At 48.5% G+C, this 26489-nt stretch overlaps 1 long non-coding RNA gene across 1 annotated transcript; it reads right to left on the bottom strand.

Moving 5' to 3' along the window:
* Nucleotides 1-1702: 1702 nt before the first annotated feature.
* Nucleotides 1703-26207, bottom strand: LOC143270105 (uncharacterized). The gene is made up of 3 exons (XR_013047048.1): nt 24857-26207; nt 3765-3916; nt 1703-2035 (listed from the first exon to the last, which is right to left on the bottom strand). It is a non-coding gene; the product is annotated as an uncharacterized LOC143270105 (long non-coding RNA).
* Nucleotides 26208-26489: the final 282 nt, after the last annotated feature.

Here is a 26489-nt window from a genome sequence, read left to right as displayed (position 1 = left end):
CACCATCTGGGCTGCTTGGAGCCGGTTCTTCCTCAGGGACCACTAAGACCTGGAAGTCTGAATCTGCACAGCATCTCATTTGGAGCTGCATACTCAAGGCAGAGGCTGGACTGGGGCCCAGAAAGATGTTCTGGCCTCTCCTTGGGGTTTGAGGCCAGTGTTTCTCACGCATCCTCGCTCAGCTCCAGACAGCTAAAGAGTCTCCTCCCTGAAGGTGACATCGTGTCTTTTGCTTCAGGCTTCTCTTGGTGGCCGTCCAGGGAACTGCATATCCTGGATGCTCAACCCAGATTTCCACCAACTCAGGCTTCCCACTTACATGAGAATTATGTAAAACGCAAACATATTGAGGGGCAGAAGTAAGAGGAGATACGTCCCCGTTTCTCATTTTGTTTACTCTCTCAAACTAATAAACACCTCAAGGGTTTCCGACGCCTGTAATAACCAGACAAGGGAAACAGTTCCTCGTCTTCAGGAAAAATGCACAGCTGATCCCTGGCAGTGGCCGGGACTCAGCTCCTGCCACACATACAGAGCTGCACCCGTTTCTCAGAGATCTGAGACTGTCTGGGTGGAGGCCCCAAGCGGGTTTCATGAAAAAGCAGAGAAATAGGTTCAGTGCTTCGAGGACTTTGTGGGTCAGGTCTGCATTAACCCTGAATTCCGAGAAACCACGCCTGGAGGCTCCTGTAGTCACAATCCTATGTCCCCGTGTGCTCCGGCTGGAGGGGGAGGTGGGAGAGGAGACAGAGGAAGAGGCAGAATAAGAAGGTTCTGCAGTGGGCGTTGGGGAAGGTGTGTGTGGAGAAAGGGGGGCGGAGAAGTGGGGGGGGGGGGCGAGGCAAGCTCTGAGTTCCTCAGCCCGAGGCTGCCTGGAAGAAATCTCTAAAACATCTGAGGATGGATTTGCACACGTGTGGCTTCAGATCCCATATTATCTGGAGCCTTAAACTGAAGTAATTTCTGCCCTGTGAAATCAGAGAAACACTCTCCCTTCTCGTCTTCTTTCTGAGGTCTAACCTACACGATATGCCGGAAGGATAGAATCACGGGCGGGGTCCTTCAAGGCTTCATGACTGCCAATTTATTCTTCAGGCCCCCAGGTTGTCGCTGTGACTTCTATGCTGGGTTCTTTGGAGATTTAGAAGGCACGGATCACCAACCCAGCATCAGTCTCTCTCTCTCTCGAGTTTGGGGGACGTGTCTAGACTTTCGCCCAGGGTTCAAAGGCAGCCTTTAGACCACAGCCCTTCTGCCCCAGGCCCACCTCCACCCTCTTGGTGGGTGGAGACGTGGGACTGGGCTCCTGTTTTAACTCTAACATCACCTTCTAGGGTGGGCGCCACTTTTCCCATCCCCTTGCCTTCCCCTTTAAGGGTGTTGGCCAGGGTCTAGCATCTCAACCTCAATCCTAATGTTTGGTTCATTTTCCAGGAAGCCATTTCTTGGGACCTGGAACCTATACCTCAGCCCTCTCTGCTTTGCCAACTCTGTAATCCAGAAGCCAGGGCATATAACACACCCTCCACCCCCCCCCACACCCCACCCACCCCCCACCCACCCCCCACCCACCCACCCCCACCCACCCATGCACCCCCCCACCCATCCCCACCCCCCCACCCATCCCCCCCCCACCTCCCACCCCCCACTGCGTGCACGAGCGACTCTACCTTAGTTCTCTCCCTCTGGGGACAGTAGGGATGCCTTGTGCCTTCTGCAAGGTCTCTGCTGGAGTTGCTAGACACCAAGCTCATTGAATACTTCGCTTGGTCCTAGAAACTGCACTAGGGGTTCTGCCTCCATGTTTTTTTCGCTCTTTCATAGCCCACCCGATCGCCCGAACTCCCAGACCACTGCCCTCCCCAGCCTCACTTACTCCAGAGAGAGCAAAGACAATACAGACCTCTTCTGTCTCACCATCTTGGTGGGTTCATCCATTCTGTGACTTCCTGGCTGCGGCTGCACAGCCCTCACCCCAAGGCCAGCTCTAGGGCTGTTTGTCCAGTGCAGCAAGGGCTATTCGTGGTCCGGAAGCCTGAAGGTCAGGGTGAGATTGGAAATGGGGTGGGTGGGGTCGTGTCTGCAGGAGCCAGCAGAGGCACTCCAACAAGAGCTAGGAGTTGACTGAAGGGCATCCCAAGCTCATTTAAGCTGGAAGGAAGGCTTTGGGGGCTGGGTGGGAGTCCATGAGCTGTGTACGTGCCGGAGAATGAGACTCTGCCTGAGCCTGTGGATCTTCCTGACTCCCTCACACCTCCACAGTCCTCTTTGCTCCCGACAACCTTCTCCCAGGTCTGCCTGCTTCCCCTAATCCTTCAGGTCTCTGCCCAAACATCATCTCTCCCCAGAGGCCCTCCCTGATGGTCATCTCCCCATAAACACAGCCTCCCCTGCCTGCCCTCCTCTATGGACCTTGTGTGTCCTAAGCCAGCATCAATCCGACACCACCCCCACCCGCTCCTGTGTTGTTTGGTTGTCACAGCATCTGGTAATGATATTGGTAATGGTCTCTGACATGTTTGTATTTAAGAGAGTCCTAGCAGTCTCCGCCACTGCTCTCTCCTTACTGCTCCAGGACAGTGAGCTCTGTCCCATCCTTGCTGTCCCCTCAAGGCTCATGATGGTGCCTGGCTCACAGTAGAGATGTGCCATCAAGAGTCGTGGCCATGAGTGGTATGATTAGGATATGCAGAGGAAGCCGGGACCAGAGAGGCCCGTGAGGCAGAAAGACAGAGGTCACTGGACATCACCACCATGTAGAGACTTTCCAAAGCTTAGTGGATAAAGTCTGTCTCTGTTATCCCAGCAAGCAAAGGCCCCAAGTCCAGCTGCCTGGTTCCTTTCACTGTCCCAGCCTCTCCAACGAGCTAAATATTCTCCACCATTTGATTTCTTTTGCGTGTGTCCTTTCGAAGTTATTTCCACCCGGAAAGCCTTTGTCTATGGAGTTAGGAACTGCCATCTCCTTGGAATCCCGTCTGCTGGAAGGTAGAATGAGCCCATAGACCCTGCCAGAAGCAGATCCTCATTTGGTGCCTGGCAGCAGCCTCCCTTTCCTCTCTGTCTGGGACTTCATCAGCACAGGGCCGTCTCTACCTCGAAGCTCAGGCCTGGGCAGCTTGATCAACCCCTGGTCTCCATGGTGTTCTGAGGGCCCCGCAGTCGGAGACTCGTTAGTAAGTCTGTTTTCCCAAGCTGTCTCAGGCAGAAACACCTGGGGCTGCTTTGTACTTAACATTGCTCCCAAGGTTGCCCCTTAATGGGTCTGAACAGGGTGTCTGCTGAGTAACTGGAATGGAGGTGCCTCAGTGCCTATGAGACAACGGGTCTGGCTGGGTTTCAGGAGAAGGTTTGTTCACCTTCTCAGGTCCAGAGCACAGGCTGACCTCACTGGGAAAAGAGGATCTTCACCCACTCCCTTCTGTGGCCAAGAAACCAGGCGGGGGACAGGGACAGAGTCTCTTCTGCGGCATGATCCACCATCTGGGGACGCTGGCCATGAAACCAGAATCCGCATCCCGGGCACCCCTTCCAGATCCAATTTTCCGTCAATGAAATATTCAGTGGCCCTGCATCTCCCTCAGCTCTTGTCTGCAAGGGAGGGAGGGAGTCCTCTCACTCGTGATCATCCCAGCTCAAACCATCCATCGGTTACCCTGGCCGGGTCTTCTGCTGTCCTACATTAACAGCTCAATGTGTCCCCACCCTCCAAGTCAGGAATATCACTCCCCCTCTGGCCCCCACTCCTGGGCCCCAATGCTTACCCACATCCACACTTGACAGTTAAAGCAAGGAGGAGTTAGTTCTCAACAGGACCCAGACTCCGTCACGTGGGGCGAAGAACTTTGACATCAGGTGGGGGCTTTGCTGAAGATGCTGGTTTTTCCCTGTGAAGACCAGAGTTGTGGCCGGGGTCCTTAGTGGAAAGTAGAAATGGGGATTTCCAATGAACACCCATGGGGGAGGGGGCGGTGCTTGGAGGCTCTGTAATCTCAACATGTAGGAGGCTAACACTGGAGGATCTCTAGTTCCAGGAGTGAATTGAAGGTTCCAGAAAAACAAAACAAAACAAACAAACAAAATAACCCTCTCCCCACACACAAGGCCAAAGATTCCACAAGGCTGATTGATTGATTTTTGCTTATGCTTATGATTGATTATTGTTTATGGAGAGTTGGAATGCTGCAGATCCAAAGACACTCACCTCTGTGGCTGACGACTAGCTTCTATGAACCCCCAAACAAAGGATTAGATACTTAATGTGTAAAACCTACAGCAGAATTTCCCCCTTACTGTGCTATAAAATGCCTACCTAACATTGCCACCAATCTTTAGACAACGCCTTGATTTATAACTTTCTTTTGTTCTGTGATATAAAAGTTCATGTAGCTGCTCCCACACTGGTACATGTTATTCAGAACAATCTGGATCCTGGGTTCTTGGGCCATGTGATCAAACAGCCTGCCTTCATTTTAGGATTAAAAGTCATCTTATAGTAATGACAAATTAGGTTCATTCCTATTCATGATTAAAGCTGTTTCCCAAGGACTGGGCTGTGCCCCACCTGTAACCTTAACTACAAATGGTTCTGTGCTGACTGTTCCCGGAATGGTGGCCATGTCTTTGTTTCAAAGGTTGTAATGACCATCTTGTTATGACTACTTTGCAACCATGTCTTTGTTCAGGAGGTTGTTATGACTCACTTGATATGCTTATGTTCTGCACCCATAACGCCGCCTATTTTACCCACCAAATCCCCCATTTGGGACCCCCCTAGCTCTGCATAAACCTGTCTTCCTCCTGTCTAATGCTGAACTCTCAAGCCCCATCTTAGGGGGAGGCAGCCCATGCACACACATAAAAAAGCTTGCTTTAATTAATTTGGCCAAGATGATTTGATTGTGTTGGTGGTTTTCTCCTCAAGTCTTCGAGATTAACACAGGGTCACTAACATTTGGTTCAAAATAAACTATCTTTTACTTCCTTCGAGGTAAGTTTTTGTCAACACCAGTTAGCCTGAGCTACATGACAAACCTGACTAGACCCTATCTCAAAATAAAAAGTGAAAAAAATAAAAAGAAGGCTGGAGGTACAGCTTGTAGCAGAGTACCTGCCAAGCGTCCTGAGGCCTTAGGTTCAATCCCTAGACAGAGAGAAAGAAAGGGAAGGGAGGGAAGGAGAGAATCAGCAAGGGTGTTTTCATAGACCCCTGCATGCCCTGAACTCTAAAGTCTTTCCGTTTTAACCAAGGACCATTCTCCAGGCTTATCTCTAGTCTAGAGCACAGGCCTGGTAAGGCGCAGAAGGCAGAGGAATGTTTGAGGTCAAGTACGCAGCACTATCGAGCCAGTGTGTCTGATGGAAGTATGGTAACCGATGTTAAATGTGGTGCTGATTCCCAAGCGACGCAGCAACCGTGAGCAGAGAATTCCGGAAGAAAGGGTCTGGGTGAGCAGCCCACGGGCCAACCCTGTGCCGCGAACACGGCAAAGTCTTGCTTTATACATCTTGAAATTATGGGAAAGTAAGATAAAAATCTAATTTCTGTATGCACTATTCAGGTGATTTCAGTCACGTGGTTCATACAAAGTGATATTTCCTGGCAGTATTGACCTGAGAGTGTTGTGTGGACCTGGAGGTGTCGATCTGATAGTATTGTGTAGACCATGGGCAGATGATTTAGATTTGGGGTCTAGCAGATGGGGCTTTGGATCTGAGCTCTGTTATGAATTCAGGTGAATAACCACAGGCCACACCCCAACCTTCCTGAACATTTGCATTGGGTCCATGAATGTTGACTATGTGTGTGTACATATGTCCATGTATGTGCTTAGTTCCACACAGCATGTTCATTTTTTGAGTATGTTTTATATGATAATCACAATGCCAAGCATTTCCTCTTCTCTTCCTTTCTTCCTTCCTCCCTCTCTTACCCAGGGCCGTTGAATTATGGCCCCAGGACCTGAGTATTTTCTTCTTAATGTCGTTACTTAGTCCCATAACTACTCTAGGAAGAAGATGCTATTATTCCATTTTACAGTTGAGTAAACAGGCTTAATAGAGAAGTTAAGTAATTTGCTATAAAACATTTACTAAAGGGAGATTGGGAATCCAACCTCCAAGTTCCTAAGCACGGTGAAAGTCTACACTCACATCAGTGGGAACAAACACCATCTCCCCTGGGAGTTCCACGAGTAAACCAAGGCAATCTGCAGAGGAGAGTCCTGCAAACTGTACTACAGTCTTTTCCAAAGGAGTAGACTCCATTCATGCCCCCCAAAGACTTTGAAATTTATCAGCTTCATCAGTAAGTGTTACACGGTGATTAGGTCAGTGTGACCAACTATGGAGGACGTCCAGTGAGCACCTTAGACAGGCGACCCGACTCAGCATCACCACTGGTGGTACAAAAGTCTATATGGTGCCTCTGGACACACCACACACTCAGCATCACCTTGTGGTATATCGTAAGCCCCTCGAGGCTCTGGAGTGGCCAGGCCCCGCCCTGAGGCTCTCTAACTGACAGGCCCCGCCCCCTCAGAATACACTAAGGACCAGGCCCCGCCTCTTGAGGCACACGAGGGCCCAGGCCCCGCCCCCGAGGACCTCCAAGGGCCACGATCTGCTCACAGAACACTCCAAGGGCCCTAATGGCCGGACCCAGAAGGCCAAATTCTGCCCAACAGAGTGAAAAACCCAACATCAGGCCACAAAATCCCACCGATCCCAGCCACCCTGGAAAGCTCCACCCCCATGAACCCCGTATAAAGCCTGCCTCCCGCTGAGTTTGTTCAAGCTTCGCTCCTGAGCATGGGCAGCCACCCTCCTGTGTCTTTCCCAATAAAGCTCTCTTGTGAGATTTGTCGTGTAGTGTGACTTTCTGGTATTCCTTGGCTCCTGACTGCCAGGATACCGTTCCCCCTCAGAGCTGTAGTACTTACAGGATATTCTTGGCCAAGCATATTTAATCTGAACAAAACAGTCCAAACCCTGATCATGAGACATTTTATGAGAAATCTCGCTTGGACTCTTCAAAAATGTCAGCGGTATGAGAACAAACATAACGCAACGACAAGAACACTGTTCTAGATAAAATCTAAAGAGACGCGGCCGCTAAAGACACCGTGTAAATCCGACGGTGCTCCGCGCCTTTTCAAAACGCTGTAAAGGATAGTTTTGGAGACTCGGGGAAATTTAAGTGCATCTTCTAGGTGAGCTAATATTACTGTATCAACGTTAAATTTATTATATGAGACAATGACATTCCAACTAAGCAGGAATTATAACATGTTTCCATTCTTAAGTATTTAAATGTCCTCAAATCGGTGACTTTCAAAATGGCTAAACAAAACAATATTATATATATAAGTATACATATATTGAGAGCATACAGATAATAGAATATGAATAATAGAAAGTGAATCTAGATGAAAGATTTCTTTTCTTTCATGATTTACTTCTTTTTATTTTATGTGCACTGGTGTTTTGCCTGCATGTATTTCTGTGTGAGGTTGGATGCCCTGGAGCTGGAGTTATAGACAGAAGTGAGCTGCCATTATGGGTACTGGGAATCGAACCCAGGTCCTCTGGAAGAGCAGCCAGTGCTCTTAACTGTTGAGTCATCTCTCCAGCCCAATAGACGAAGGTTTTCCTAAGCTTTCTTGTACCATACTTTCAACTTTTTTTTTTCCTGTGTTTGAAAATTTCCTAGTAAGAATCAAAATGTTGAACAACCAGGTTTCATTGAAAAAAGCAAGTAACCTACCTTTTTTAAAAAGATTCATTAAAGGCCAGGGCTGGGGTTCATTGAGCCTACAGAGGAACACTTCCAAAATGTAAACAAGAGTCCACCAAACTTCTGATCACTACACTTTTAGCAGGCAGGAGAACTCAAGAGAGGACCCACGGTCCCTGGGAGTTAGGCAGCTTAGCAGGCTGCAGCGTCGTCAAAATAACTGCGGCCCTGGCCTCCGGTCTCCTAGGAGACCAAGCTCAACATCCTGGAGAGCCTGGGGAAGTCTCTGAGGTGCTGGGATTTCCATGGTATAAGCAATGCCTTATCCCTGCTCCTGGCCACTCCTGCTGCACAGAAGGCAGAGGACCAGGAAAGGACCTGCAGCAAATGCATGTGTACGTCACCTCCAGTCCCCTTGTTCAACGGGGACACACAAACCAAGCTGGGCTCCTGGGAACCTCCTTTGTTGTTATTTGCAGCAGATCCTCACTGGGAACTGCAGATTGGCCTAGAGGACACTACAGTGTAGCCCAGACTAGACTTGAACTTAAGGCAGTCCACTCGCCTCAGTTTCCCAACGGCTGGAATTACATACATACACGCTCACACCTGCCTCAAACTTTCACGTTTGTTTCCTGTCTCTGTTTTCTGAGTCAGGGTTTCTCTGTGTAGCCCTGGCTGTCCTGGAACTCACTCTGTAGACCAGGCTGGCTCGGAACTCAGAGATCCGCCGGCCTCTGCTTCCTGAGTGCTGGGAATAAAGGTGTGCGCCACCACTGCCTAGCTGAACTCTCACTTTTTTAATTTTAATTTTTAGACAGGGGAATCATGTAACTCAAATTGGCCTTGAACTCATCATGACCTCTTCATGGATTCTTTTTTTTTTTTTTTTTTGGTTTTTGTTTGTTTGTTTTCTTTTTTCTTTTTTGAGACAGGGTTTCACTGTGTAGCTCTGGATGCCCTCGAACTCACGGAGATCTGTTTGCCTCTACCTCCTGAGTGCTGAGATTAAAGGCCTGCACCACCACGGCCCAAGTGGCTTCTTTTGTCTCTGTCTCCCGGATGACAGAGGCACACCAGATATGCATGGCTTCGGGGGATTTAATTGAGGCCCCCAGGCCTCCTGCATGCATGCTTGCCCTCTGACCCATCTCTTTGGCCCAAGCCGAGACATTTTCAACAGCGGCAATCTTCACATCTTTGTTGCATCTTCCTCAGGACTGAGGTGTAGGCTCAAGGCAAATGCTGGTCTAGAACCGAGAGCGTGAGGGAAGAGAAGTAAGGATCGGCCATGGCTGTGTCTACAGGGCAAGGACATTTCAGCTGGGCCTGGGATTCCAGGCTGCCTCAGTGCTCTCTGCATGTGGGGCTTGGCTGCTTCCAGCTGTCCCTGCCCCCACAGAACCATTTGCATCCTCAATTTACATGAAGTTTAATTCCCCAGGGAAGAGCGGCCGCCACCTCTCCAAATTCCTCCTTTGTCATTCAAAGTCCAGCATTGTGACCCTGGGGCTGGTGTGGGAAGTGCAGCCTGACAGGAGAGTGTGGGTTGTATCCCTGGAGGATGCAGCTTAAAGAGAGGTCTGGATTTCTTCCTAGGCTTGGAGTAACGGGTCCCCTACTCTGTGGCAGTCTACCTACCCGGTACCCTCCTGGGTCATCTGCTCAGTTTGTGTTTGAAGCTGTTGAGACTGGCTGTCTGGCTGTGTTTGTGTGTGTGTGTGTGTGTGTGTGTGTGTGTGTGTGTGTGTGTGTGTGTGTGTGGAGGGGGGGGGAATCGCTATCTTGGATAGGTGCCTAATCAGGACCTTCCTTGTAGGCTCAACAAGCGACAGTCCCACTTGCGAGCTCTGCTTGGGGCCTCTAACACAGTTTCCTCCGGAGGGCTAGGATTCTTTTCTGGTCGTCATCTCTTGACAGCACGCCAAGACAGACTTAGAATCTGTTTCCTGTTTTCATGGTTCTGCTCTGTCTGCCCAAAGAAGGCTCGGTCTCCAGGTAAAAATGGGAGCCAAGAGAAAACAAGATCAAATTCAGGACACTGGAGTTACCTTTTCTGTCCGTGTCACCCTGCCAATAAGGCTGGTGACTTTGAGCCGCCCTCCTGTGGCACCTTGCCCCAGGTGGTGAGTGGGAGCATGCTGGAGGAGGCTCGAGCCCTTCCAGGTGCTTCTCAGCCACCTGTCCTAGATCAGACAAAGGACGGACCCCCACCTTTTCAGCCACAGGGCTGAGTGAGGCTGGAGACAGACACAGTGCAAAGACAGCTATCCGCAGAGGAGCGAGAAAAGGCCAGTGACCCCGTGACGTTATAAGCACAGCCAGGAACAGAGAGAGAGGGACTCAGAGTCGGTTACTAATGCAGGCAGACAGAAAGAGGAAGATCAATGGTGTGGCCACCTTCTCCAGTCTTTGAACGGCTGCAGGGGATGGAGCAGGAGTTTGGAACTTGGACTCTGTTAGCTGCTTGTGGGTGACCCCATCCCCATTACCAAGAGAGTGATGGAGTCCCTGTCCCCAGAGACCCTTCAGAAGAGGTTTGACTGGGCTCTGTTTCAAGGCAAGCAATGAATATGTGGTCCCTCCAAGATCCTCCTGTCTGTCCTGGAGCAGGTTACCACCACACAAGTCAGGAGGCCTGGTGTTGTATGCATCCTTCACCAGTAGAGAAAAACAACAGTCTCTAGCCTTAGGACCAGAAAACAACGCTGATGATTTTACTACAGACCTTGTCTCCATCTTTCACTGAACATAATCATAAAACCTCCAACCTCCCCCAAATTCTTTTTTGAGTCTGCAAGAGCAGTCTATTTAGCTTTTACTGGAAATGCTTGCATTTCTCTCTGGTTAAAAGGGGATGGGGCTGCGGAGGACTATTAATGTGGAGCATTTAAACGAGGCTCTTAATCTGAAAAGAATGTGGGAATTAATGCTTGAGTTTGGTCAGAGCCTGAATTATCACAGATAGGTTTTTTTTTTATCCTCTTCTCCTTAATCAATTTCACCCTAATTAATTCATTCCATGGCTGAGTCTTGTTACATTAGACTGTCTGCTGATTATTTCCACAATCAAGAGACTGTATATTCATGCATTTTTAATAAGGAGCAACTGCATCCCTTTTCATAAGTGATCTTGCTGGCTGGCAGTCGGAGCCGCTAAAATAATTACAGAGCACATTTCTTCCTTCTGCAGCCTGGTTTGCTGTCATGTTATCCTGGGTGACGATGTGGAGGAGCCTGCTGCCATCCGGCAGAGAGCTGGGTACTTAACTCGGCAATCTTCAATGTCAAGAGCTGCTTATTCATAGGTCATTGACTTTTAAAAAATAAACACAGGGGTAATTGCTTTGCTGTAGCCTTGAAGGCCACACTAATTGAACACTTGGTTTAAAACCTTGACTCATAGGAGGAACTCCTTCTAAAGGTTGACCCAGGTTTCTGTCTTCATTTGTGACCGGTCCAGGCTGGCTGTCCACATTTGATCTTTACTCATGTGGTGGGGCACTCACTCTCTCCTACTTGACCTTGATACCACTGGGAGTTTGCAAGCCAGACGCAGAATGCAGAGTAATTCCAGATCTTCAACTGTTTCCTGTTTAGCCCAGGAGGAGGACATTCCCTCTAAGGGAGGAAAAATGATTTTGTTTTGGGAAAAACACTTGGCCTTTGGTTATGTGGTATGCTTGGGACAACTCTAAAACGGAATGATCTGAGACAAGAGGACATCAGTGGCCATGCCTGCTCGTGTGAAAGGTCACGTGCCCGTGAGGTAGCTGTGAGAGGAAAGATGATCCTCACAAGCTGGAAGAGCTGGGTTTGGGCCCCAAGACCCATGTAAAGGTGGAAGGAAAAAAAAGTTCCACAAAATTGTCTTCTGTAATTTGCATTCACAACATGGCACGTGTGTCCACACACATATTATGTCCATGAGCAAACACACACACACACACACACACACACACACACACACACACACACACACACACACACACACACACCATGGAGGCATAAGTAATAGAATTTTTTTTTTAAAGGCCACCCAGTTCCTGGTTGAAAGGAGTCTTTTTTTCTGTTACCTCAGAGCATAGATCGTCTGATCCCGGACTGCAGGTAGGGATGTTAGGGTCAAGGGTCCTCTGGTCTGGGAGTTGAGTTGGGTCAGGCAGGCCTCCATGAGAGTCTGTGGGACGCCTCCAACCCAGTTTTTCCCTTTGCCTATCTTAAGTCTTCAACCTTGCATATCATTAACCTTAAAAATAGAAGAAGATGGCTGGGCAGCGGTGGCGCACGCTTTTAATCCCAGCACTTGAGAGGCAGAGGCAGGAGGATCTCTGTGAGTTTGAGGCCAGCCTGGGCTACCGAGTGAGTTCCAGGACAGCCAAAGCTGCACAAAGAAACCCTGTCTCAAAAAACAAAAACAAATAAACAAACAAACAAAAAAGAAGATGACCCTGTAGTGTGCTTGGGAAGAGGGACAGGGGACAGAGGACAAGGGTGTGATCTCCTCAGCAGCTCCTTCTTTAAAGTTTGTCCAGGGAAGCATGGTGGCCTAGGGCTAGGTGAAAGGCCACACTGAAGCTGCAGAGAGGAGGAGGCTTACAGGAGCCCCATAAAGATGGGGGCTCCAAGTGGGGCGGTGGTGGTGGTGGGGGTGTACTCTTTTAATTCCAGCAATCAGGAGGCAGAGGCAGGAGGGTCTCTGTGAGTTCGAGGCCCGCCTGGTCTACAGAGTGAGACAGGACAGCCAGGACTGTTGCACAGAGAAACCATGACACAAACAAACAAAAATATGGAGACTCCAGGGAAGCATAGCCCAGATCAGGTGCACAGGTACAGGAGTTCTCAAGCTTCCTTTAATACAACCCTTTAGTACGGTTCCTCATGTTGACTCATAATGTAAATATCTGATATACAAGATGTCTGATATGCGACCCGTGTGAAAGGGTGGATCAACCCAGAAGGGGTCGCAACCCACAGGTTGAGAACTGCTGACTTAGAGGGAGAGGCTGCCGTCAAAAAAGTGTCTCCACAGGGAGTGTTCGCCACTGCAGTGTGAGAAGATGCTGGCCTGTCTCCTTGCTTGCCTGCTCAGGGAAAGAGCCCAACTTTCAACCTCCAGCTCCTGGCTCAGGAACAACTGCCCGCCCGCCCGCCCGCGTCCCCACAGAGCTCAGGGCCATTAAGTGATTACTCTCATCCCTGCAGATGAGGAAACAGAAAAGGTCTGGGGCAATTATTCTCTGCCAAGAAATAGAGCCAAAGCACTGTCCTTGAAAGTGACAGAGGTGTGGCAGATTAGAAAGACGAGACCATGCTGCTTAAGGTCCCAAGCCATGGTGGGGGGGGATGGTGGGGGGGGTAGGGGGAGGCGCACACCTTTAATCCCAGCACTCAGGAGGTAGAGGCAGGCGGATCTCTGTGAGTTTGAGGCCAGCCTGGTCTACAGAGCACTATCCAGGACAGGCACCAAAACTACACGGAGAAACCCTGTCTCGAAAAACCAAAAAAAAAAAAAAGGTCCCTAGTCAGCCCCAGCTGCCAGTGGGGAGGAAACCTAGGCCCTAGGCCCAGAGAGGTAATGTGTTCAAAGTCACTCAGTTATTTAGAAAAAAGTTTACGTTTTATGTATCATGCATGTCCTCTAACCCCCTCTCCAATAGCCAGAGTATCTCTTGGGTAAATTTCCTTTCAGCTAGAGAAAAAGAGGTTGGCTGGAACATCTTGCCAGCTTGTCATGTGTCTTCAGACTGAACATTTGTTCTCCTTTCTTCCTTGTGGTCTCCTCAGTTCCTTCAGCAGCCCTCGGGGTGTCTCTTCGGGTCATTTCATTGTAAATCAAAACGGCACCAGAACTCTTGGCTTCCTCATCTCTGCTGTGAGTGTAACAATGTCAGGTTATGGTCCTGAGTTCACTAAGACCTTAGTATATAGTGGGCAGGACTTGATAAATGTTTGCTCCAAATGGAGCGTGGGGTTCCTTTTGCCAAGTCTCAAAATGTGAACAAAGGAAGCGGCCTCTTGGCAAGGTGGTGCACACTTAAACTCTAGGACTCAGGAAGCAGAGAGAGGCAAATCTTTGTGAGTTCAAGGCCAGCCCGGTCTACATAGTAAATTTCAGGTCAGCCTGGACTGCATAGTGAAACCCTGTCTCAAAAACAAAACAAAACAAAACAAAGCAAAACAAAAACACCACACCAAAACAAAACAGAGCCAAGCAACAACAAAAACAAACAAAATAAAAAATAAAACAAAACAGAATATAAAAAGGAAGCTGAGATCCACAGTGGGTAAGGCTACAGAGGGATGCTCCCAGGGGAAGGACCCTGGTCCCTAGTGTGTCAATAGGCAGTGATCTTAGCCGCTGGGAGAGAAGCAGAGAGATCCCGGGTCATTTTCCCTGATCACACCATCATGGCCAATCCAGCCTGAGACCAGGAGAAACCACTTCCAAGTTCCGTGAACTGCCCTCTGTGTGCTGTGCCTCAGTGAGTCGCTGGGGTCTGCAGCTTCTCTTCTAGGTTTGGTGCTAAGGTGCTTTGGTTGTGGGGAGGACCCCAGGCAAGTCCTTGTATAGAACTGGAGTCGGGGCGCCATTTCCTCAGAGCCCTGGGCCCTGCACGGGCTCTATGTAGGGAGCTCTTTTTGTTCATTCCCCCCTTTATTTCTGGTATCATTCCTTCCCTACAGTTTTCTCTCCCTCTTGTGTTTTCAGTCCCTCACCCAGGTTCTCAGTCACAGAATTCACCACAGGAAATAAGACTAGACAGAGGATTGGGGCAATGAAGGAGACCTCCCCACCAGCACACTCCGGAAGTGATTAAACCCTACTGAGGGGAGGGTAAAGCTTCCTCAATTAGAGGGAGGCCTTCAAGGAAAGCCAGCAGAGCCCGAGCTGTTCGCCAGGCTCTAGACCCCCTAGAGAACAGACAGACAAAGTTCCATCCTAAGAAACAGACGTGATGCTCTCTTAGGTAGGCTAAGCTGCCTGGCGGGGCCTGAACAGCCTGGGAGAGGCATCCCACCCGTCAGGACAGGTGCTGTACATGTACAGTGGTGAGCTGGGAGAGCTAGGCTAGCTTCGGGCTCTCCTACATGGGTGCTAGGGGTAGACCTTTAACCTCTCGGATGTCTTCCTGAAAATATACTGCGTCACAGGCCGGGCTAAGATAACGTATAGCACCATGTTATGCATGTAGAGGTCAGAGGACAACTTGCAGGTCCTGGGGGTTGAACTCAGATTATCAGAATTGGCAGGAAGCATCTTTTCCTGCTGAGTCATCTCAACAGCCCCCTCATTACTTAAAAAAAAAAATCACGGGCGTTCCCAGCTCCCCTCATGAGGCTTCACATAGGTGGACCCCACATGTAACTGTTCACTTCAGGTTTCTCTGCGTGAGGTTTTGTCAGTCAGTTTGGACAGAGTTATGCTATGTAGCAGACAATCTCAAGCACAAAGGATTACTCCCCACTCCAATTACATGACCGTTATCCAGTGATGTCTTCTCTATTCCGGGCGGAAGAAACAAGAATCCTCTGGGGACAAATCTCCTTCTGGAGATGGACAAGAACAGTGAGGACCCTCCTCAGTGACTCTCATAAACCACTTGGATGTGACACTCTCCATATCTCTTGGGAAATCGAGTCACATGGCCGATTCTGATAACAGAGCTGGTGGGCGGTTCACTCTTTGGTGAGGATGGGCTGTGTGGAGGAAGTGGGTGGGCTGTGTGGAGGAAGTGGGTGGGCTGTGTGGAGGAAGTGGGTGGGCTGTGTGGAGGAAGTGGATGGGCTGAGTGGAGGAAGTGGGTGGGCTGTGTGGAGGAAGTGGATGGGCTGTGTGGAGGAAGTGGGTGGGCTGTGTGGAGGAAGTGGGTGGGCTGTGTGGAGGAAGTGGATGGGCTGTGTGGTGGAAGTGGGTGGGCTGAGTGGAGGAAGTGGGTGGGCTGTGTGGAGGAAGTGGGTGGGCTGTGTGGTGGAAGTGGATGGGCTGAGTGGAGGAAGTGGGTGGGCTGTGTGGAGGAAGTGGATGGGCTGTGTGGAGGAAGTGGGTGGGCTGTGTGGAGGAAGTGGGTGGGCTGTGTGGAGGAAGTGGGTGGGCTGTGTGGAGGAAGTGGATGGGCTGTGTGGAAGTTGGACTTTCTCTTGTTCTGACAAACACTGAAGAGAAACTTCAGGAAGAAAGATTATGGCTCGTGGTCTCTGGGATTCAGTGCAGGGTGGTCTTTCTTGCTCTGTGGCTTTGGGTCTGAGGAGAGGCAAAGCTGTTGTAGAAGTGTATGGAAGATGAGGTTGGCTACCCATGTCATGGTGAGCAGGAAACATAGAAAGGGAAGACCCAAGACTCTTGCTCGAAGCACATCCCCAGTGACATGTACTCCTTCCTGAGAGGCCCGTTCCCGAAGTTTTTACCCACTCCCCAAATAGTACCACTGGCTGGGGACCAAGCCTTCACACAGGAGCCCACAGGGAGCTATGTCAGATTCAAACCCTAACGGGGTGGTAGCAAATAGTTTGGAATAAATAGTATTGTCTCTCCAGAGTGGTTTCAGGTTAAATCACCCCATGGCTTTTAGATATGCTGATGGATGCACAATGGCCAGCTGCCCACTATGAAGTTTGTTATTCATTAAGTCGGTATAACTCCTCTCTGTCTTCCTAAATTTTATCCATCCTTCGCCGCCTGCATCCAATCTCACCTCATTCCCACACCCTTCTTTACTAACTCACCACAGGTTGATTGCCCCTGCAGTCCATTCTGCCCCAGCTACTCTTCCATACGTGTAAGAAGAGGGAACGTCTTTTTTCTCTCAGGAGACCCTGGAAGTCCCGAGAAAGAGTGCTGGCTACGTTATGCATCCCCCGGGGGATCTGTTACTTCAATCTGTTTATGGAACGTCTCAGCAAGAAGTAAAGGGGGTAAAGTTAAACATCTTGGCATAGGAATTTCTTTTTAGGGAGAAGCTCTGTATGCTGATGTGACACTTCCCACATGTCCAGATGGGGACGCTGAGGCTCCAAAGAGCTTAGAAGATGTTCACACAGTCAGGTGTGTCCTCCCTGTCCTCCGAGTCCTCCTCTCACCCCTGGATACTGTGCATGTGTAAAACATATTAAGTCTGTGTGTGTGTGTGTGTGTGTGTGTGTGTGTGTGTGTGACTGTGTGGTACATGTGTGTTCGTGTAGGGGTGCAGGTGTCTTGCATACATGTGTATACATGTATGTGGAGATCAGAGGACAGCCTCAGGTGATGTTCTCAGGGATCACCCACTGTGTTTTTTGAGAAAGGTTCAATCATTGGCCTGGCTGGGACTGTACCCACCACGCCTGGATTTTTTTTCCCAGTGTTTCTGGGAATTGAACTCAGGGCCTCATGCGTACATGGCAAGTCTACCCTTTAGCTGTCTCCCCAGCCCGTGTTTAATCTTCATGGATCATTTCTAAGCCTGTGTCTGCCTTTGGCCATGATCTGTATACCTGTGGTAAGCGTCATGCGCCAAAAGGCCAGGGGACATGGGGATGATGGGTTAAAGAGACTGAATAAGTAAGTCCTTCAGTGAGTAACCCAGAGAGGGCAAGAAGCTAAACTGAGCTGCACAGGATTTAATTTAGCTGTCCCTGAGGTCAGTACCATTTTTTTTTTAACTGCATGCTGATATATGCCTGGACTCTACTTCCATGATTCTAGAGAAATTCTAGCTTCCCTTTCTTAGTAAAATACTAACTAACTAACTAACTAACTAACTAAATAAATAAATAAAATGAAGACTCAAATTTCGCAAGGCCAAAAAAGAATGCAATGGAATATTTTTCTCCTCTTGTCTGCAGTTTTGGTTTTCAAGACAGGGCCATGGCCTCTTCCTCGTCAATGCTGAGGCTGCCTTCCCCTCAAGATTGTATCTCTTCCTGGGGCCAACTTCCCCTTGTGGCTGGGTTCCTGCTTTGGGCTATGCATGCCACGGTCCAACTGTGTCCCCTCTGAATTTCATCTGGAAATTTAATCCCCATTAATTAATAAGGGAATAAGAGGTGAGTGACTTAGGAGGTGAGCAGGTCACGAGGGTGCCACCTGTAAGAATGGATCTGCTCAATGTGAAAGGGTTTGGATGCCTGTGGGGGCGGATTCGCCTCCTTTTGCCACACGAGGATTCGGGAACAAGGTGCTCTCTTGGAAGCAGGTGTCAGATGTTGAGCCTCCTCAGTTGTGGAGTTCCCAGCTTCCAGAATTGTGACAAATAAGTGTCTATTGCTTATAAATGACCCAGTGTCATAAGTTTTTAAAGAAACAGCGCAAATGGACCAAGGTAAACTAAAGGTGGACAACCTATCAGAATAGACCACTTCCCACGTTGAAACTCAACAGAGAAGTGTCCCCCCCCCCCCCCCCCCCCCCGGCAGCCCAAGTTCCCTGCTTTGACTCGCCCCGCCCCTTCCTCTTCCCTGACAGATTCGTTGTCAACTCCACATGTGCCCAGTCCACTCTGGGCTATAAATTATTCCAGAAGAACTTTTTCATCCTGGAAGTCCCTCTCCGGTTCTCTCAGGCATGTCAGATTCCTTCTCACAGCATCCCGTGTGAGAAATGTCTGCAGGCTGGGGTTGCTGTTCAGGGACAGAACATTCGCCGAGTACTCATGAGACCCTGGGTTTGATGCCCAGCAGTGGGGAGCGGGAGGCGGCAAGCAGGACCATCGGCTTCACAGAGGAGCCTGGTTTGGATTCTCCCGGATGCCATCACTCGAGGGCAGTGGTCCTCAACCTTCCTAACGCTGCGACTCTTTAATACAGTTCCTCATGTGTGGTAACCCCAACCATAAAATTATTTCATTGCTACTTCATAACTGTAATTTTGCTACTATTATGAATTGTCATGTAAACATCTGTGTTTTCTGATGGTCTTAGGCAACCCCTGTGAAGGGATCGTTCAATCTCCAAAGGGGTTTCGGCCCACAGGCTGAGAACCACTCTACTAGGGTATACTCTGATTTAGAATGATTTGCTATTGTTGTTGTTTAGCATTTTTTTTATTGATTCTTTGGGAATTTCACATCACGTACCTCAATTCCACTCATTTCCCAGCCCCTCTACCCTTATAACCTCCCTCCCAAAAGAAGATTAAAAAAATAAAAAGAAAAATTAGAAAAGAAAAGAAGAAAAAAAAAACCAACTAACTAACCAACCAAACAACCAAACAAACAAACCAAAAAAAAAAAAAAAAAAAGAAAGAAAGAAAGAAAGAAAAACCATTTTGCTGACCCCTCTGGGTAATGACCAGCTCTTCTATCACCCATGGCTTTCTCTGCATGTACCATTCGGATCCTCTGCCTTTCCCACCTCTCCATCACATGTTCGTTTGACGTGGTGGCCTTGGAGCTGAGGTGTGCCACGCAGTGCACTCTTGTGCCCAAACAGCTTTACTTGGGAATGCTCATGGCAATGAGTCATTAGTCTAGTTTAAGGCCTCTGGCTTCTGCTGCACCATCAATACTGGAACCCCATAGAGACTCACGGGCGTCTTGCTGTTGCCTTGAGTCATGGAGACCCTGCGGCTATGGTTCGGAAGGACTGGCCCCTTCGCCCGCTCCAGCAGCTCGTAGATGGGGAAGATGTTGACGTGAGCCAACTCAAAGCCCTGGATCTGGGCCTGGGTGGCAGTTGATTTGGTCAGTCTGTCAGCTCTGCCTTCCACGGCAGCCATTGATGGACAGGGCCATTGTGGGCCAGCTCTTCTACATCACCTGTGCCCACACCACTGGGGCCAGCTCTCCCACGTGACCCAATGAGGGGTGGGAGCAGGTCTCCCACACCCATGTCACCTCTGGTGCCACTGGGCAGTGGCCGGTGAGGGGCAGAGCCTGCTCAGCCTGGCTCTTGGACATCAACATGGCTTCAGGAGGCAGCACAGACCACAGACAATCACCCACATGGTCTTCTGTGGTAACACAGCCACAGACATCAATACAGACCACAGCTGCAGTAGGACCACAGACCCAGACATGGCCCTCAGCAGCAGCAGAGACTCAGAGGTCACCATGGCCTCAGGTGGCGGCACAGACCTCTCACATCAGGCTGTTCCTCACCACCACTGTGTCTCGTCTCCAGTTCTGCCTCTCTTCACAGGACACGTCCGTCTCTTTCTCCCCCATCTCTCCACCACATACCTGCTGGCTTCCGGCTAGGCCCACCCAGCGAGGGCCAGGCACGGCCCAGCGTCTCCTGATTTAGGATGGTTTGTACAGAGCTGTATGCATAGTTGCTGCTGGATTGCAGCCTGACACTGGAGCAAGACTATCCACTGCAGGATCAGATCTTGTCCCTGCTCAGATGGCTATTGGGTGTGTGAATTTAGACACATCATGTCACCTCTCTGGGATTAGTCCTCCTCAGTCACAAAATGATAAGATTATTGGACTTACTGACTCCATTCAGGGGTTCACACCAGTCAATATATATATACCACTTAAATATATAAAATATCTAGAGACCATATGTAAGAGAAAAAGATTATTTGTCCAAGTGACTTATTTCACTTAACATGATGATTTCTGGTTGCATCCATTCTTCCTGAAAATGTTGTGATTTCATTTGTCTTTACGGTTGAAAAATTCCATTGTGTAATTGTACCACATTTTCTTCATCCATCCATCTGTGGAAGGAAATCTATGCTGGCTTCATATCTTATCGATTCTGGGTGTGGAAGTATGTCTGTGGAATATAAACAGAATCCTTATGCAACACACCCAGGAGCGGTGGAGCCGGGTCGCATATTCTGTTTTATAAGGAACTCCCACACTGACCTCACCTGTCTGCCCCAGTTTACACTCCCACAAGCAGGGTGATGCTCTCTCTTTTTCCACATCCTCACCAGCAGCTGTCCATCGCTTGGATGATGGCCATGCTGAATTGCAGGAAATGGAATCTCAAGGCAGTTTTAATTTGCATTTTTATTTGACTAGCTAAGGATATTGAACACCTTATAAACTATTTGTTATCCACTTACATTTTTCTTCCATTTATTTATTTATTTATTTATTTATTTGGTTTTGTTTTCAAGACGGTGTTTCTTTGTGTAGCCCTGGCTGTCCTGGAACTCGCTCTGTAGACCAGGCTGGCCTCAAACTCACAGAGATCTGACTGCCTCCCAAATGCTGGCATTAAAGGTATGCGCCACCACTGTCACGTATTTCTTCTTTTGAGGGGTGTCTGTTCAGTTTATTGTTCAGAGGATGTAGTTTAGGATGTTCATTTTGAAGTTCTTTATATAGTCTAGATATTAGTCCCTTGTCTGACAGAGTTGACTAAGATTTATTTTCTCATTCCATAGGCTGTTTCTTAACTTTGTTGACTTTTTCTTTTGCTATATAGAAGCTTTTCAGTTGGATATGATCCAGATTTCTCTGTATGTGGAGTTAACATCAGATAATATAATATAATATGATATAATATGATATGATATGATATGATATGATATGATATGATATATAATATAATATAATATAATATAATATAATATAATATAATATAATATAATATAATATAATATAATATAATATAATTTGTTTGTTTTTTGTTTTTCAAGACAGGATTTCTCCATGTAGCTTTAGAGCCTGTCCTGGCAGATAACATAATTTGTTCACCTTGGGATTATTTTCTCTCTCCTTGCTTGTACCTATATCTTGAGGTATTTTTTTCTCTGTTCCTTTAGTGGTTTGAAGGTTTCAGATCTTACATTGAGGTCTTTGAGCCACTTTGAAAAGATTTTTATGCAGGGTAACAGTTTATTTTTTCTAAAGATGAATATTAACTTTTCTGAACACTTTGTTGAAGGTACTATTTTTTTTTTTCAACAAATGTTTTTGATGTATTTGTTGAAAATTAGGGGTTTATAGGGACTAGAGAGATGGCTCAGTGGTTAAGAGTACTTCCTGCTCTTACAGAGGACTCAGGTTCAATTCCTAGTACCCACATGACAGCCTACAAGTGTCTGTAACCCCAGTTATGGTGGATCTGATGCCTTCTTCTGGTCTCCAAGGGCACTGTATATACATGGTGCACATACATACATGAGAACAAAATATTCATATACATAAAATAAAAATTAAAAAAAAAAAGAATTGGGGTTGGGGATTTAGCTCAGTGGTAGAGCGCTTGCCTAGCAAGCACAAGGCCCTGGGATTGGTCCTCAGCTCTGGAAAAAAAAATAATTAGGGGGTTATAGCTGAGTGGGTTTATTTCTGAGTCTTCTATATGTTTTTGTACCAGCACTATGCGATTTTTATCATTTAACAAAATGTGTGTGTGTGTGTGTGTGTGTGTGTGTGGTACATATGTGGAAGTGTATGCTGGTGGATGCCCTAGGAGGCCATCTGGTGTCCCCCTCTATTATTCCACCTTATTCTTTTTAAGACAGACTCTCACAGAACTGGAAGTGCACCCTTTGCTAAGTTGACTTGTGGACTATTCCTTTACACTGTGTGAAGATATGTCGCTGTGATTGATTTAATAAAAAGCCAAACGTTCAATAGCTAGGCAGGATTTTCAGGGCAGAGTGAATGCTGGGAAGAAGAAGGTGGAGTTGCCAGCCAGATGCAGAAGAAGCATGACATGTAGGAGACGAGGTAACCAGCCATGAGCTACATGGCAGCATGTGAATTAATAGAAATGGGTTAATTTAAGTTATAAGAGCTAGTTAGAAACAAGCCTAAGTTATCGACTGAGCATTCATATTTAATAATAAGTCTCCATGTGCTTATTTGGGAGCTGGCTGGCGAGACAGAGGAAGATTGGCTAGTCAATGAGCTCCTGTGATCTGTCTGTCTCTGCCCCTCAATGCTAGGTGACAGGTATTTACAGCCAAGCTTGAATTTTTACGTGGTTTCTGGGAGTTTGAACTCAAATGCTCTTAACCATTGAGCCATCTTCCCAGTTTCCCACGTGACAAATTCTTATCAGGAACTTATTCCTTGTTAATTCATAAGGATTCTTTTTTTTTTTTTTTTGTTTTTCGAGACAGGGTTTCTCTGTGTAGCTTTGCGCCTTTCCTGGAACTCACTTGGTAGCCCAGGCTGGCCTCGAACTCACAGAGATCCACCTGGCTCTGCCTCCCGAGTGCTGGGATTAAAGGCGTGCGCCACCACCGCCCGGCTCATAAGGATTCTTACATATAACATGAAACAGTCCTGACTATCTTTTAGCTTTTTGTTTTGTTTTGTTTTGTTTTTTTGAGACAGAGTTTCTCTGTGTAGTTTTGTGCCTTTCCTGGAACTCACTCTGTAGCCCAGACTGGCCTCGAACTCACAGAGATCCGCCTGCCTCTGCCTCCCGAGTACTGGGATTAAAGGTGTGCGCCACCACCGCCTGACTTATCTTTTAACTTTTATGTTGGTTTCAATTTTCTTTTTTCTTTTGCTTTTGAGGTAGGGTCTCTCTGTGCAGTCTTGGATGTTGTGGAACTTGCTTTGTAGATCAGGTTGGCCTTAAACTCATAAAGATCCTCCTGCCTCTGCCTCCCAAGCGCTGGGATTAAAGTTATGCTCCACCACCATGCCTGGCTTTTAAAATTTTTTCATTTGTCCCAGACTGGCCTGAAACTTGATATATAGCCAAGAATAACCTTAAATTTCTAATACATTTGCTTCTGCCTTTTATGTGCCAGGATTACAGCATGTGTCACCAAGTGTGGTTTTATGTGGTGCTGGGTCTAACCAAGGCCTTTGTGAATGCTAAGAAAGAACCCAACCACCATAGCCACATCCCCAACCCGAAACTTCCATTTTGGTAAGGGACAAAGACAATCGAATAATATTAAAATAGCTGTGCCTCTCCGGTGGCTATTCACAATTAAGTGACTTAAAGAAAAAGCAGTGGGGGTTGACTAGTTTAGTTTAGACGCTTCTTTGGGGTCCCTCATGCAATGTCAATGGGAAAATGGCCAGGGAGAAAGCTGGGGCTGGCTGAGTCTTCCTCATCCGCGCCTTACCATTACCCAAAGCCTTTCCACGTGACTTAGGCTTTCTCCAAGCATGCAAGTTAGTTCCTAAGAGCAGCTAACTCAAGGAAACAAGGGAGAAAGGCAGGGCATTGGTATGACGTAGAAGTGACATGGCTCTACTTTGTCATACTCTGTTGGTCAAGGCAGTCACAAAGGCTTACATGTTAACATGAGGGGGCCAGCTTGCCTTTTCCAAAGATTCAGGACTTTCTAGACAGTCACGGTTGGCTCTGCCGTCTTCAGCTAAAGAGAAGCCACGTGGCTGCCCAAGGCTCTGCAGGCTGACTGCCCCCTTCTGTGGGCCAGCGGGACACAGTTACTGCTTCCGCCTCTGGACTCGGCTGGGTTCCCAGAGCTGGTGGGGTTTGCTGTTTTCAGGACTGTGATTGATGCCCTCCCAGGGGTAGATGTTGAATTATCTCCTCTTAGCCCCCAGGGGGACTTCTGCTCTTTGCATTGGAAGAGTGTCTAGATGGGTAGAGATGGGTGTCGTGACACCATTTTTGGTAATGGCTAAGTATATATGGCACTTAAATGTCAGGATACAAACTTGCAGAAATGCTATTAGACCTGCATAGAAGTGCTGTTTTGTTTTTGGGATAGGGTCTCATTAGGTAGCCCAGTCAGGTCTGGAACATACAATCATCTTTCCTCTATCTTTGCAGGCGTATACCACCACAACAGCTTTATTATTATTTTTATCCCCATTTCACAGGTGACAACACTGAGCCACAGAGACTCGCTTGCTTATGTGCCAACACCAGACGACAAATAAGTACCAGAGGCAGAATTCAAACTCAGGACTCCTTTACCTTGCTTTTGATCAGCAAGCTTTTCCTTCTCATATCTACCCAGCAGGAATAATTTAATTCTCACAGCACCACAGAGGACACAAAGCTGGCAACCTTGTCTGAGCCTAGCGTCCTCCCAGGAGCGCCTGTCCGATTTTCCCTCACCCCTCAGGCCTCCTAGAGCGCTTGTTAGCAGTGTCTACCATACGCCGCTTGAGGGGACCCCATGAGTTCCCACCTAGAGTCACTTAAATCGCTTGCTGCCTCAACAGCAGCGTGCTGCGAGAATTCAGCAGTCAGTGTCGGGTGACATGCTTGTCTACAGTTTTGGTTTGGATTTACCTCTCTTGGCTGTGAGCACGTCCTTCTTACGGGCAGCCTGACCTTTGCCGGGGACAGCTGATGTTCTGGGCTGGCAGAATGCCCTCTGTCTTCCCCGGCCTGTGTCGGGCAGGAGGGACCTGCCTCTTCTTCTTCTTGTCAGTCTGAGTGCACAGTGTTTACCTAAGTGGAGGAAGGGCTCAGGGGTGGGGCGGGGAGAGATTAGGAGGCCTGCGGAATCTTTGTGCCATGGTTCTGAGGGCCCTCGACTGCCACATCGCTTGGGACAAGGGCGGCAGTGAACTGTGTGGGCCATGCCCAGCGTCTTGTCCCAAAATGGAGACTGACCTTGAGGCTGCCTGTCCCTTCTGGTGGCTGACCAGTGGCTGTGTGGACCTTGAGGCTGCCTGTCCCTTCTGGTGGCTGGCCAGTGGCTGTGTGGACCTTGAGGCTGCCTGTCCCTTCTGGTGGCTGACCAGTGGCTGTGTGGACCTTAAGGCTGCCTGTCCCTTCTGGTGGCTGGCCAGTGGCTGTATGATCCATCACACAGGTCCCAGGACAGAATAGGATCCACACTGTGGCTCTCACAGGGCCGAGGCAGGGTTAAGGGAGCCAACCAAAGCTCTCGGGATTAGGAAGAGCAGGAAACTCTTACCTTCCTATGGTAGGTCAAGGACTGGGAAAACTTGGACCAGATCTGAGACTGAAAATCGGAAGCACCGGGTTGGCCCTAACGTCTCAGAGAGAAGTGGCCGCTCCCAGGACCAGATTCCAAAGGAAAGAGAAAACGAAGAAATCCCCCTCCCAGCCTCCCCTTCTGTTTTCTGCTCGTCCAAACCCATTATCCCTCCCACTGGAGAGCTCATCCAGAAGGCTCGGGAAATCCCAGGTGATGCATCGAGCAAGGGGGTGGGGCGCACAGTGGAGCTGCAATTTAGGGCCGCCCGGAGCTGCTAGGAACGTGTGCTTGGCAGAGGTTCTTTCAAGCTGAGATCTGTCCCCCAGGCAGCACCTTCTCAGGGATGGAGGCACCCACCTGCCTCTCCCAGGTATCAGTTTGAACGATCTCTACATCTTATCTCTGCCTCCGAGGGAACATCTCCCAGAGACTAGGATTGCCTGGGCCCACACTTTCGGTTTGGGCTTCTTTGATCCCACAGTGGCTTCCGGAGAAAAAGCTCCGTTGTCTTTGGACCAGCCATCATTCCTCCACTACACCCAGCGTTTGTTTTAGATTTCTGAGACACGATCTCCGCGTGTAATGTAGTTCAGGAAGGCCCTAAACTCATGGTCCGCCTACTTCAGGCTCCAGAGTGCCCAGTGATAGGTGTGGGGCTTTTCAGCCTCTCACCCGCCTCTCTGTACCTGCTCACCGCGGTGTCGATCTCCACTGTGTATTTATTTATTGATCTCTGGTGTTTTGTTTGGCAGCTTTGATGGTGGTGATGATGGTGGTTGTGGTGGTAATGGTTATGGCGGTGATGATGGTGGTTGAGATGGTCAACATGAAACAGTCTTTAGCTCTTCTAAGTACCTCCAAATACTAGACATTTTGTCTTTTTTTTTTTTTTTTTTTTTTTTTTTTTGGTTTTTCAAGACAGGGGTTCTCTGTGTAACAGCCCTGGCTGTCCTGGAGCTCTCTTTGTAGACCAGG

This window comes from Peromyscus maniculatus, chromosome 22, assembly GCF_049852395.1.
Source record: "Peromyscus maniculatus bairdii isolate BWxNUB_F1_BW_parent chromosome 22, HU_Pman_BW_mat_3.1, whole genome shotgun sequence".
NCBI classification, from domain to species: domain Eukaryota; kingdom Metazoa; phylum Chordata; class Mammalia; order Rodentia; family Cricetidae; genus Peromyscus; species Peromyscus maniculatus.
Note: the sequence above shows the minus strand (reverse complement) of the source record. Positions and strands in the feature narration are given on the sequence as shown.